The sequence below is a fragment of the Bos indicus x Bos taurus genome, chromosome 19 (genome assembly GCF_003369695.1).
Source record: "Bos indicus x Bos taurus breed Angus x Brahman F1 hybrid chromosome 19, Bos_hybrid_MaternalHap_v2.0, whole genome shotgun sequence".
Taxonomy (NCBI): domain Eukaryota; kingdom Metazoa; phylum Chordata; class Mammalia; order Artiodactyla; family Bovidae; genus Bos; species Bos indicus x Bos taurus.
The window spans coordinates 57866772-57880682 of NC_040094.1; positions in this window are offsets into that span (position 1 = coordinate 57866772).

Below are 13911 nucleotides of genomic sequence, written 5' to 3' on the forward strand. Positions count from 1 at the left end.
TCTTGGGTGTGACAGTGTTTCAACCTACAAACTCCTTTGGAAATCCTCTAGCCTGCCTGAATAGGTTTTTCCGGCCACATGTGATTGCTCAGAGCCTCCAAACTGTGAGAGGCATGAGATGTTCTAAACTGTCTAAATACAGATTCCTTTGAGCAGTCAAAAGATTGATTAGAAATTGTATTGGTGAAGGGATTTCACTTGTTGGGCCAATATTTGCTGCTAAGTTTCCATATCCCTTACCTGCTGTGTCCCTGGCAGTGTATTGATTAATATAATTGGTGTAAGTAGTAGCTTTAATGTTTGTAACCTGGGACCCTTGAGTTAATTCTTTTTCTTGTTATAGCCCACCACACCTTTGCTCTGTAGGAATGCAACTTTATCTAATGCTTTTTGGAGGCTGGTGCCTGACTTTAGAATAATCACCTTTAGAGAAAAAGGCCTCCAGGCCAGAAGATGATGCAAATCACCTAAACTTTTGCATATGATAAGTTTGCAGGAAGAAAGCCTGGCTTACTGCATGACTCTACCCCTTCCCCCATTATCCTCTATGCATAACTTAAGGTATAAAAACTACTTTGGAAAATAAAGTGCGGGCCTTGTTCACCGAAACTTGGTCTCACCATGTCGTTCTTTCTCTTACCTTCTGGCTGAATTATTCAGCCTCTTTTCTCCACTGAATTTCCTCACTGAGCTATCCTTATTTCAGCCGCTTTTCTCCACTAAATTTCCTCACTGAGCTATCCTCATTCTATTACTCTTTATATCCTTAATTAACGTTTAATTAAGCAATTGTTTCCTGATCCTCGCCGACGCCGTCCCCGCTTCGAATTCCCTGGATCCACCGGGGCTGGACCCCGGCACTGTTGGGCCATGTCCCTGACTATTCCTGATTAGTTTACATAAAAGCAGCATTTTTCATTCAAGAAGAGGCAGAGTCCTCCCTTTTCAGCTGTCACTAGGTCTAGCCCTCTCCTATTCTGCAAAACCACCTCAGCCAGGGAGTCAAGTTTGTCCTGTAAGGCCACTCAAGATTTGGCCACTCTCTCAGTGTCATCAGTGAAGTCTTTGGATAGGGTGTGGCAGAAGGTGGTTGATGAAGCAATTCCTCCTATTCCCATACCTATCCCAGCTGTGATTCCCAGACCAACTAGTAGGGGTATAAACTGGATCGCTCTTTTTGACCATGTATGTGCTGCCAGAGGTACTGTGAGAGTCTGGTTGTTAGGGACAATATTCATCTGGGGAGTGAGGAAAGCTAAGGTGAAGATACCCATCTAATTGACAGGTAGACATAAGTAAGCATCTGTCCCACAAAGAAAGAAAAGGCCTCGATGGGGGCGGCACCATCTGTTACGGCAAGGGACCCCAAAAGGCTGCAAAGCAAACTGCATGTAACAGATAACTGAACACTGGCAAAAAGTTCCTCCCCATATTTGGGTTGTCACAGCTATAGCAGCTGAGCCTATCGTTAAGGGGGGGGTCAGCTATCCTATGCAGCAGTGTAGTTAGTAGGGAGAATCGATCATAAAAGACTTTTAATAAGAATGAGGCTTCCCACTACAGTGAGATAGTTCAATTCAGTTCCGTTGCTCAGTCATGTCCGACTCTTTATGACCCCATGAACTGCAGCACGCCAGGCCTCCCTGTCCATCACCAACTCCCGGAGTCCACCCAAACCCATGTCCATCAAGTCGGTGATACCATCCAACCATCTCATCTTCTGTCGTCCCCTTCTCTTCTTGCTGTTAATCTTTCCTAGTATCAGGGTCTTTTCAAATGAGTCAGCTCTTCACATCAGGTGGCCAAAGTATTGGAGTTTCAGCTTCAGCATCAGTCCTTCCAATGAACACCCAGGACTGATCTCCTTTAGGATGGACTGGTTGGATCTCCTTGCAGTCCAAGGGACTCTCCAATACCACAGTTCAAAAGCATCAGAAGTGATATAACAGACAGCGAAAGGCAGCTTCTGATCCAAATCCCAGTCCTGGGGTGCAACTGAAGCTAGTCCTGTGGTGAAGAGCACAGAAATAACAGCAATCAGGGAGAGAGTCCAGGGTTGACAGTGAAAATCCATTGATATTTTGATAGCCGGATCTCCAGCTTCCACCTTGCATTGACCAGCCAGCCACCGGATTGTGGCTGAAGCAAGGCTGAAGAACCCTCAAGCTTCTGCTGTGCGTTGACTAGTCAGCTCCCAGAGTGACTAGAGCAGGGCTCAGCTTCCTTCGTGGATGAGGGTCGTTGTTTTTGGAACCAGACCTTGAGTGGGTGTTTGGTGTCCCGAACTGCTTTCCAGGTGTCTTCATTACAGAAAGCCACTGCCTTCTTGAGTCTGGTGGGGTGGATCCAAGGGATAACACCTATAACTCATCTCCTGGCTGATAGGGGTGAACCCAGTTGCCCAGTGGAATGCCTGTCCTTTCTCAGGTTTCTCGGGCGACATGGCAGAAGACTTTCCCAGGGCCTGGAGGTGTCGGGACATCTCCAGGTCAGCTAGTTGGTGGTCTCCCTTGAGCTTTTTTTTTTCCTATCACTGTAGGTGGTCTCCCGTATAAGATCTCAAAGAGAGAATAGCCTGAGGACCTCAGGGTGCATTTACGGAGGGCGATGAGAGTCCGCAGAATAAGGCAGCTTGTTCTAGCATCGTCTGGGCATTAGCCGGGGGATATTCTTGTCATACTACTACTTGGAGAAACAAACTTCGCAAGAAAGTTAGAGATATACGGTCCAAAGATTAACAGAAGTAGGAAAGCTGCTGAGGTGCTAGCTAGGATTACCAGGTCCAGACATTGGTTCGTGACATTAGTGCTTCTCTAGATATGAGAAGATGCAAGAATTTGGACTCATAAAAATCTTTACCCGAAAACATCTAACTATCTGAAGACCTGTTTTTCTGGGTTTTCCCAGAACAGAGTGCCTTATTTTTTGTCTCCACCCTGCACTCCTTTCAAGGAAGGTGTTGAAGGTCAGCATCTTATAGTGATCATGATTTAATCTGTGTAGAGGCAGCTGGCATGGGCCAGCTTCCAGTCAGCAGGGCCCCTTCATAGCCATATTTGACCATGTTTTGGGGGCATTTCACGGTCATTGTGTCCCGCGGTGCTGGGAAGGCTCATTCCCAGGTCTAACAAAGATTCCATTGACAGTCACTAGACCAGGCCTTGTAAGGAGCAAAAGTCTCTGGACCATACCTGTCTTACTAGCCTCTTGGTCCAGGAAAATATTTCCTCTTGTTGCTTCTTCCCATATCTGCTGCTGCTGCTGCATTGCTTCAGTCGTGTCCGACTCTGTGCGACCCCATAGACGGCAGCCCACCAGGTTCCCCCGTCCCTGGGATTCTCCAGGCAAGAACACTGGAGTGGGTTGCCATTTCCTCCTCCAATGCATGAAAGTGAAAAGTGAAAGTGAAGTCGCTCAGTCACGTCTGACTCAGCGACCCCATGGACTGCAGCCTACCAGGCTCCTCTGTCCACGGGATTTTCCAGGCAAGAGTACTGGAGTGGGGTGCCATTGCCTTCCCATACCTAGAGTTACGTTATTACAATTGTTGATCTCATATGGAACTGCATATCAGCATTTTATCACAGGCTCAGTCACACATTTGGTAACGTAAGAAATAATCTTCTGAAGCAAGCTACATAGAAAATAATATAGCTACCAGTTATGAGTAAGGTCAAACAAGAATTTAAGTCAAGAACTTTCATTGGGTACAGCCCGGTATACCCCGGGTCATCTGACTCAGTTAAATGATTATAACCAAGTGTTAATCTGGTTGTACATCATGGAGCATCTGACCTTTATCCAAAGACTGGTTATTGAGATAAGCTTTAGAACAATCTTAGAATGTCCTTTTTAATAACTTAATTAAAACTTTTAGCAATATAACATAACAAGGAACTATCTCAGAAGTGAGTCTTAGTAAGCACAGACCTTAATTAACAAAACTAGAACTTAATATTTAGTGAAACATATTTATTTATTTGAGAACTCACTGTGAGGGCATTAACACTGTTAGCCAGGGAAGGCTTTAACCCATCAAATAAAAATGCAGTCTGTCAGGGAGCCGGGAAAAGCCAAGCGGCCGTCTTAGATTTCCCATAGTCCTGGCTCTTTGATTTTCAGCTGTTGTTTATCCATTTTTAATTTCCTGATTTAAGAGCAGACTATTGCCATGTTTTAAGGACATGAAGATAGCAAAAGTCTAACCATGAGAGTGTTTTTGTAGAAGCAGAATGAGCTTTGTCTACATGTAGCATAATCTTAAATAAGGTTTATTTACTTTACCAAAGTAACAAAAAGATTTTAAAAACAAATATAAATCATTTAAAGGCAAAGAAATTCATAATCTATTATTGAAAACTGCATTTTAAGAGAACTTTGTTCTCTAAACAGAGAAAAGACCAAATTCCAGCCTGATACCAACTTACTGTTAATAACAAAACTTGTTTATCTGTTTAATCGTAGAAAGTCTTTTACATAAATCTTGAAGAACTAGCAGTATTCTTCTAAAGGCATGAGAATAAAACCATAGAAGACATGTTTAAAATCTGACTCTATTGCAATTGACAAAGAAACCTGGTCATAACACTTTAGTATGATAACTAGAATTATAATTGACCATATTTTATCAGGGCATATCAGATCTATATGAATTTCACATAATTTTAGAATATCTATATTAGCAACATCAACCATACAGTATAACCTGAAAAGATTTTTTACCTCTTTAATGGTACTTCCCATGTCATTTAACATGTCCAGTGAACCCAGGTAGCTTAATAGCTCTTTGGGATGTCTCAGGGGCCCTCTGAAGCAACCCAAAGTTAGCTAGAAGTCAAGTTATTTAGGAAGTTTTGTTGATAAATATTAAAAGGGTTTATAACACTCAGTCAGGTAGGATCACATAAGTTACTGCGAAATAATAGTTATTCACTTAGCCAAAGTTAACAAAAGATTTTAAAGGTAAATATAGAACTGATCAATTAAGAGGTTAAAAAAAAACTTAAATCTATTATTAAAAGCAGTTCAATATCTGAAGAAAGTATGTCCTCTTAACAGAGAGAAAGGCTGAATTTAAGTTTTTGCACCAGCTTACTTTAAACTTATTTAGGTAAACTTAATTAAATTTATTTTCAACTTAGTCTTAACCATGCACAAAACTTTTTCATGGTCCACCTTCCACAAACCTTTAATCACTTTCTGTAACAGTCTGTAGGTCTGTAAGTCAGACATACTTTCTTTCCCTTTATAAAATGCAATTTTCTTTTTTTATATCTTCTTTATTAAAAACACATACCCTACTTTCTTATCAGATTAGCAAACAAACATTGATACTAGACATTTACTATTGAATATTTCACTTGAATCTGAAATTTATTGAGGTTAATTTTTCTTGTATTTAGAATGTTTGATTTTAAGTGCTTACTTTTCTTTGCTGCTAAGTCACTTCAGTCGTGTTCGATTCTGTGCGACCCCATAGACAGCAGGGATTCTCCAGGCAAGAACACAGGAGTGGGTTGCCATTTCCTTCTCCAATGCATGAAAGTGAAAAGTGAAAGTGAAGTAGCTCAGTCGTGTCCGACCCTCAGCGACCCCGTGGACTGCAGCCTTCCAGGCTCCTCCATCCATGGGATTTTCCAGGCAAGAGTACTGGAGTGGGGTGCCATTGCCTTCTCCATTACTTTTCTTTAGGCCAATTAAATTAGAATTCATTTACAACTTCAACAATATTATCAGAAAAAAGACATATATTGAGACATACATAAATCCAGACAGACAGACTGACAGAAGAGATCTTATAGTTTTCTGTTTGAGATTTAAAATATCTCTTCAACCCCCTTTTTTCTTTGCTTGACATTCTAATTTGCCCAAGGCTGAGGTCTCAGGCAAAGCTGGCTGTATTTCAAGGACATGGAAAGGGTTAACTTCAAGCTTTTCCCTGGGCAGTTCTTTTTAACAAGCTAGTTGTTTTTAATTGTATGTGCAAAAAGAATTGGTTTTGTAGTTTCCAAAAAGAAAAATTTATCTCACTCTGTTCAATCAGCAATCAGTTCAGTTCAGTCGCTCAGTCATGTCCGACTGTTTGTGACCCCATGAACTGCAGCATGCCAGGCCTCCCTGTCCATCACCAACTCCCGGAGTTTACTCAAACTCATGTCTTTTGAGTTGGTGATGCCATCTAACCATCTCATCCTCTGTCGTCCCCTTCTCTTCTTGCCCTCAATCTTTCCCAGCATCAGGGTCTTTTCAAATGAGTCAGCTCTTCGCATCAGGTGGCCAAAGTATTGGAGTTTCAGCTTCAACATCAGTCCTTCCAATGAACACCCAGGACTGATCTCCTGTAGAATAGACTGGTTGGATCTCCTTGCAGTCCAAGGGACTCTCAAGAGTCTTCTCCAACACCACAGTTCAAAAGCATCAATTCTTCTGTGGTAAGCTTTCTTTATAGTCCAACTCTCACACCCATACATGACTACTGGAAAAACCATAGCCTTGACTAGATGGACCTTTGTTGACAAACTAATGTCTCTGCTTTTTAATATGCTGTTTCAGTTCAGTTGCTCAGTGTGTCTGACTCTTTGCGATCCCATGAATCACAGCACACCAGGCTTCCCTGTTCATCACCAACTCCCGGAGTTTACTCAAACTCATGTCCATTGAGTTGGTGATGCCATCCAGCCATCTCATCCTCTGTCGTCCACTTCTCCTCCTGCCCCCAGTCCCTCCCAGCATCAGGGTCTTTTCCAGTGAGTCAACTCTTCACATGAGGTGGCCAAAGTACTGGAGTTCCAGCTTCAGCATCAGTCCTTCCAATGAACACCCAGAACTGATCTCCTTTGGGATGGACTGGTTGGATCTCCTTGAAGTCCAAGGGACTCTCAAGAGTCTTCTCCAACACCACAGTTCAAAAACATCAATTTTTTGGCGCTCAGCCTTCTTTGCAGTCCAACTCTCACATCCATACATGACCACTGGAAAAACCATAACCTTGACTAGATGGACCTTTGTTGGCAAAGTAATGTCTCTGCTTTTCAATATGCCATCTAGGTTGGTCATAACTTTCCTTCCAGGGAGTAAGCATCTTTTAATTTAATGGCTGCAGTCACCATCTGCAGTGATTTTGGAGCCCCCCAAAATAAAGTCTGACACTGTTTCCACTGTTTCCCCATCTATTTGCCATTAAGTGATGGGACCAGGTGCCATGATCTTAGTTTTCTGAATGTTGAGCTTTAAGCCAACTGGCTTTTTAGTTCCTCTTCACTTTTTGCCATAAGGGTGGTGTCATCTGCGTATCTGAGGTTATTGATATTTCTCCCAGCAATCTTGATTCCAGCTTGTGCGTCTTCCAGCCCAGCGTTTCTCACGATGTACTCTGCACATAAGTTAAATAAGTAGGGTGACAATATACAGGCTTGACGTACTCCTTTTCCTATTTGGAACGAGTCTGTTGTTCCATGTCCAGTTCTAACTGTTGCTTCCTGACCTGGTGAGTTGGTCTGTCACTCCAATGAGTCCAGTTGGGGCTCGGCTGTCCAGAGTGCTGGGACACTGGTCCAAAAGAGAACCTGGAATACTGTCAGGTGGCATGCCTCCTCACTTATTTTCGGGTTCCTTCACTCCAGCATGGCAGAGCCCACAGTCTGGCGGCTCAAGGGACTGGCGTGGTTGGAATCTTGCTGGGGCCTCCAGAAATGTTGCAGAAACCAGTACTCGAGAAACCAAGCACCACACCTGGAGAGTTGGAGAATCAGGTTTATTATGCTGGCGGGCCCAGAGGAATTGACAGTCCAAGCTCTGAGCCCCGAACAAAGGGATTACAGAGTTTTAATAGACTGTAGTGGCAATACTAGCTGTTAATAGGCTGTTTTAAACTAAGGGGTTTTGCATGTGCAGGAACAGCGGTCAAGATGGGGTGCCTGGCCTGGACAGGCATGATGAAGCAGGTTTGCAGGGGCTGGGTGATTGCAAACAGCTGGACAAGGGTGAGTGAGATAAACTTCAGTTCCTAGTATTGCAAGTCCCCACTTTCTGAGGCAACATGACCTACGTGATCTAGATTTTGCAAGAGGCAAGCTGAGTTACAGAGGCAGAAGGAGAAGGAGGTGATGTAAAATTTTAACTTTTCCTTTTCACTAGGAGCGGGGGCTCCAGGAGCGGGGCCTTCAGGAGCTGGGATCTCCAGGGAAAGGACCTTTGGCAGCTGCAGGTCTCAGGCCCTAGGCTTCAGTAGCTCTGGCACACAGGTTTGCTTGCTGAACCAGTACTCGAGAGACCAAGCACCACACTCGGAGAGTTGGAGAATCAGGTTTATTATGCCGGCGGGCCCAGAAGAGTTAACAGTCCAAGCCCTGAGCCCCGAACAAAGGGATTACAGAGTTTTTATAGACAGACTGTAGTGGGCAACACTAGCTGTTAATAGGCTGGTTTATCCTGGTCACAGGATAAGGCAAGGCTCTGGGACCGGTCCCCAGGCAGGAACCTACCCCAAAGGGTAGAAGAGAAGACTGATCACCTCCTTGGGCTCCCAGGAAGAGAGCATCAGATAGGGAGATCTGGGGACTCCAGAGGAAGGGAGGCATCGTGATAGCCTCTGAATGATTGTGACTGCGTGATGGCTGATTATGACAGCACGAGGAACCTTCCCGGATCAGGGGTCAAACTCTTGTCCCCTGGATGGGTGGGTGGATTCTTACCCACTGAGCCACCAGGGAAGTCCCAATCCTTTCTGGTGGAGGGTGTCTGAGTTGTGTCAAGTTTTGACTGTTATGAGGAGTGTTGCCCTGACATTGTGGTACATGCCTTTGGTGAACATCTATATACCTTCTTCTTAGCAAAGCATCTGCCTGCAATGCAGGAGACCTGGGTTTGATCCCTGGGTCGGGAAGATCCCCTGGAGAAGGAAATGGGAAATGGCAATCCACTCCAGTACTGTTGCCTAGAGAATCCCATGGATGGAGGAGCCTGGTGGGATACAGTCCACGGGGTCGCAAAGAGTCGGACACGACTGAGCAACTTCACTTTCTTGTTTTCTTTATTGGAAGAAACAATCATGTATAGGTCAGGTCAGGACCCAATTTTTATAATGGGTCTTTTCATTTTATTTATCTAATTGAAGTATAGTTGATTGACAATGTTGTACCAACCTCTCCTGTACAGCAGAGTGACTCAGCTATACGTATAGAAACCTTCTTTTTAAAAATATTCGTTTCCATTGTGATTTATCACAGGTATTGCAGACAGTCTCCCGTGGTATACACTAGAATCTTGCTGCTTGTCCATCCACATGTAACAGCTTACATCTGCTAATCCCAGACTCCAAGCCTTTTCCTTCCCTCCCTCCTCCTTGGCAACGATAAGTCAGTTCTCTACGTCTGTGAGTCTGTTTCTGTATGGTGGATATGTTCATTTATGCCATATTTGAGATTCCACATATAAGTGATATCATATGGTGTTCATCTTTGACTTTCTGAGTTACTGCACTTAGTAGGGTAATCTCTAGTTACACCCATGTTGATGAAAATGGCATTGTGTTAGTTGCTCAGTTGTGTCTGACTCTTGTGGCCCCATGGACTGTACCCCACCAGGTTCTTCAGTCCATAGGACTCTCCAGGCAAGAATACTAGAGTAGGTTGCCATTTCCTTCCCCAGAAAATGGCATTATTCGTTTTTTTTTTTTCACATGTGATAATATACATGTTTCAATGCATTCTCTCAAATCATCCCACCCTCTCCCTCTCCCACAGAGTCCAAAAGACTGTTCTATACATCTGTGTCTCTTATGCTGTCTCACATACAGGGTTATCATTACCATCTTTCTAAATTCCATATATATGTGTTATTATACTGTATTGGTGTTTTTTCTTTCTGGCTTACTTCACTCTGTATAAGGGCTCCAGTTTCATCCACCTCATTAGAACTGATTCAAATGTATTCTTTTTAATGGCCGAGCAATACTCCATTGTGTATATGTACCACAGCTTTCGTATCCATTCGTCTGCTGATGGACATCTAGGTTGCTTCCATGTCCTGGCTATTATAAACAGTGCTGTGATGAACACTGGGGTACATGTGTCTCTTTCAATTCTGGTTTCTTCGGTGTGTATGCCCAGCAGTGGGATTGCTGGGTCGTATGGCAGTTCTATTTCCAGTTTTTTAAGGAATCTCCACACTGTTCTCCATAGTGGCTGTACTAGTTTGCATTCCCATCAACAGTGTAAGAGGGTTCCCTTTTCTCCACACCCTCTCCAGCATTTATTGCTTGTAGACTTTTGGATAGCAGCCATTCTGACTGGCATGAAATGGTACCTCATAGTGGTTTTGATTTGCATTTCTCTGATAATGAGTGATGTTGAGCATCTTTTCATGTGTTTGTTAGCCATCTGTTTGTCTTCTTTGTAGAAATATCTGTTTAGTTCTTTGGCCCATTTTTGATTGGGTCATTTATTTTTCTGGAATTGAGCTGCAGGAGTTGCTTGTATATTTTTGAGATTAATTCTTTGTCAGTTGCTTCATTTGCTATTATTTTCTCCCATTCTGAAGGCTGTCTTTTCACCTTGCTTATAGTTTCCTTTGTTGTGCAGAAGCTTTTAATTTTAATTAGGTCCCATTTGTTTATTTTTTATTTTATTTCCAATATTCTGGGAGGTGGGTCATAGAGGATCCTGCTGTGATTTATGTCGGAGAGTGTTTTGCCTATGTTCTCCTCTAGGAGTTTTATAGTTTCTGGTCTTATGTTTAGATCTTTAATCCATTTTGAGTTTATTTTTGTGTATGGTGTTAGAAAGTGTTCTAGTTTCAGTCTTTAACAAGTGGTTGACCAGTTTTCCCAGCACCACTTATTAAAGAGATTTTCTTTTCTCCATTATATATTCTTGCCTCCTTTGTCAAAGATAAGGTGTCCATAGATGCATGGACTTATTTCTGGGCTTTCTATTTTGTTCCATTGATTTATATTTCTGTCTTTGTGCCAGTACCATACTGTCTTGATGACTGTGGCTTTGTAGTAGAGCTTGAAGTCAGGCAGGTTAATTCCTCCAGTTCCATTCTTCTTTCTCAAGATTGCTTTGGCTATTCAAGATTTTTTGTATTTCCATACAAATTGTGAAATTATTTGTTCTAGCTCTGTGAAAAATACCATTGGTAGCTTAATAGGGATTGCATTGAATCTATAGATTGCTTTGGGTAGTATACTCATTTTCACTATATTGATTCTTCTGATCCATGAACATGGTATATTTCTCCATCTATCAGTGTCCTCTTTGATCTCTTTCACCAGTGTTTTATAGTTTTCTATATATAGGTCTTTTGTTTCTTTAGGTAGATATATTCCTAAGTATTTTATTTTTTTGTTGCAATGATGAATGGAATTGTTTCCTTAATTTCTCTTTCTATTTTCTCATTATTAGTGTATAGGAATGCAAGGGATTTCTGTGTGTTGTTTTTATATCCTTCAACTTTACTATATTCATTGATTAGCTCTAGTAATTTCCTGGTAGAGTCTTTAGGATTTTCTATGTAGAGGATAATGTCATCTGCAAACAGTGAGAGCTTTACTTCTTCTCTTCCAATTTGGATTCCTTTTACTTCTTTTTCTGCTCTGATTGCTGTGGCCAAAACTTCCAAAACTATGTTGAATTGTAATGGTGAAAGTGGGCACCTTTGTCTTGTTCCTGACTTTAGGGGAAATGCTTTCAATTTTTCACCATTGAGGATAATGTTTGCTGTGGGTTTGTCATATATAGCTTTTATTATGTTGAGGTATGTTCCTTCTATTCCTGCTTTCTGCAGGGTTTTTATCATAAATGGATGTTGAATTTTGTCAAAGGCTTTCTCTGCATCTATTGAGATAATCATATGGCTTTTATTTTTCAGTTTGTTAATGTGGTGTATTATACTGATTGATTTGCAGATATTGAAGAATCCTTGCATCCCTGGGATAAAGCCCACTTGGTCATGATGTATGATCTTTTTAATGTGTTGTTGAATTCTGATTGCTAGAATTTTGTTAAGGATTTTTGCGTCTATGTTCATCAGTGATATTGGCCTGTAGTTTTCTTTTTTTGTGGCATCTTTGTCTGGTTTTGGTATTAGGGTGATGGTGGCCTCATAGAATGAGTTTGGAAGTTTACCTTCCTCTGCAATTTTCTGGAAGAGTTTGAGTAGGATAGGTGTTAGCTATTCTCTAAAATTTTGGTACAATTCAGCTGTGAAGCTGTCTGGACCTGGGCTTTTGTTTGCTGGAAGATTTCTGATTACAGTTTCAATTTCCATGCTTGTGATGGGTCTGTTAAGATTTTCCATTTCTTCCTGGTTCAGTTTTGGGTAGTTGTACTTTTCTAAGAGTTTGTCCATTTCTTCCAAATTGTCCATTTTATTGGCATATAATTGCTGATAGAAGTCTCTTATGATCCTTTGTATTTCTGTGTTGTCTGTTGTGATCTCTCCATTTTCATTTCTAATTTTATTGATTTGATTCTTCTCCCTTTTTTTTCCTGATGAGTTTGGCTAATGGTTTGTCAATTTTATTTATCCTCTCAAAGAACCAGCTTTTTTTGCTTTGTTGATTTTTGCTATGGTCTCTTTTGTTTCTTTTGCATTTATTTCTACCCTAATTTTAAAGATTTCTTTCCTTCTGCTAACCCTGGGGTTCTTCATTTCTTCCTTTTCTAGTTGCTTTATGTGTAGAGTTAGGTTATTTGCTTGACTTTTTTCTTGTTTCTTGAGGTATGCCTGTATTGCTATGAACCTTCCCCTTAGCACTGCTTTTACATTGTCTGACAGATTTTGGGTTGTTGTGTTTTCATTTTCATTCGTTACTAAGAAATATTTTGATATCTTTTTTGATTTCTTCTGTGATTTGTTGGTTATTCAGCAGCGTGTTGTTCAGCCTCCATATGTTGGAATTTTAAATAGTTTTTCTCCTGTAATTGAGATCTAATCTTATGGCTTAGTAATATTCCAGTGTGGAGAAGGCAATGGCTCCCCACTCCATTACTCTTGCTTGGAAAATCCCATAGATGGAGGAGCCTGGTAGCCTGCAGTCCATAGGGTTGCTAAGAGTCGGACACGACTGATCGACTTCACTTTCACTTTTCACTTTCATGCATTGGAGAAGGAAATGGCAACCCGCTCCAGTGTTCTTGCCTGGAGAATCCCAGGGACAGGGGAGCCTGGTGGGCTGCCTTCTATGGGGTCACACAGAGTCAGACACGACTGAAGTGACTTAGCAGCAGTAGCAGCAGCAGTATTCCAGTGTGTGTATATATGTGTACATATATACACATCACCTTTCTCTCATCCATGATCTGTTCATGGACATTTAGCTTATTTCTATGTCTCAGCTGTTGTGAACAGCGCTGCTATGAACATTGGGGTACACGCATCTTTTTGAACTAGAGATTTGTCCATGTATATTCCCAGGTTTGGGAATGCTGGATTATATCATAATTCTATTTTTAGTTTTCTGAAGAACCTCCACACAATTTCCATAGTTTCTGCACCAACTTATATTCTCACTAACAGGGTAGGACGGTTCCCTTTTCTCCACCCTCTCGCCAGCATTGGGTAAATCTAGACTTTCTAATGATGGCCATTCTGACCAGTGTGAGGTGATATCGCACTGAGTTTTTATTTGCATTTCTCTACTTATTGGTGACGCTGAGCATCTTCTCATGTGCCTACATAGAACATTGGGATGTCTTCTTTGGAGAAATGACCGGGACCTACTTTTAAGAGAAGTGGAATTTCAGCCAGGGTTAAATCCTCAGCCACAACCAGTGATTCAGGACACACATTTCCTGGAGGGAAACTGAGTCCCTGAGACCAGTGCACTTAAGCTCTTCACCACCTGCCCAGGTGCTTGAACCCTCAGGGTGGGCAGAAGAGGTCCGAACACCCGTTAGAAGACAGTGG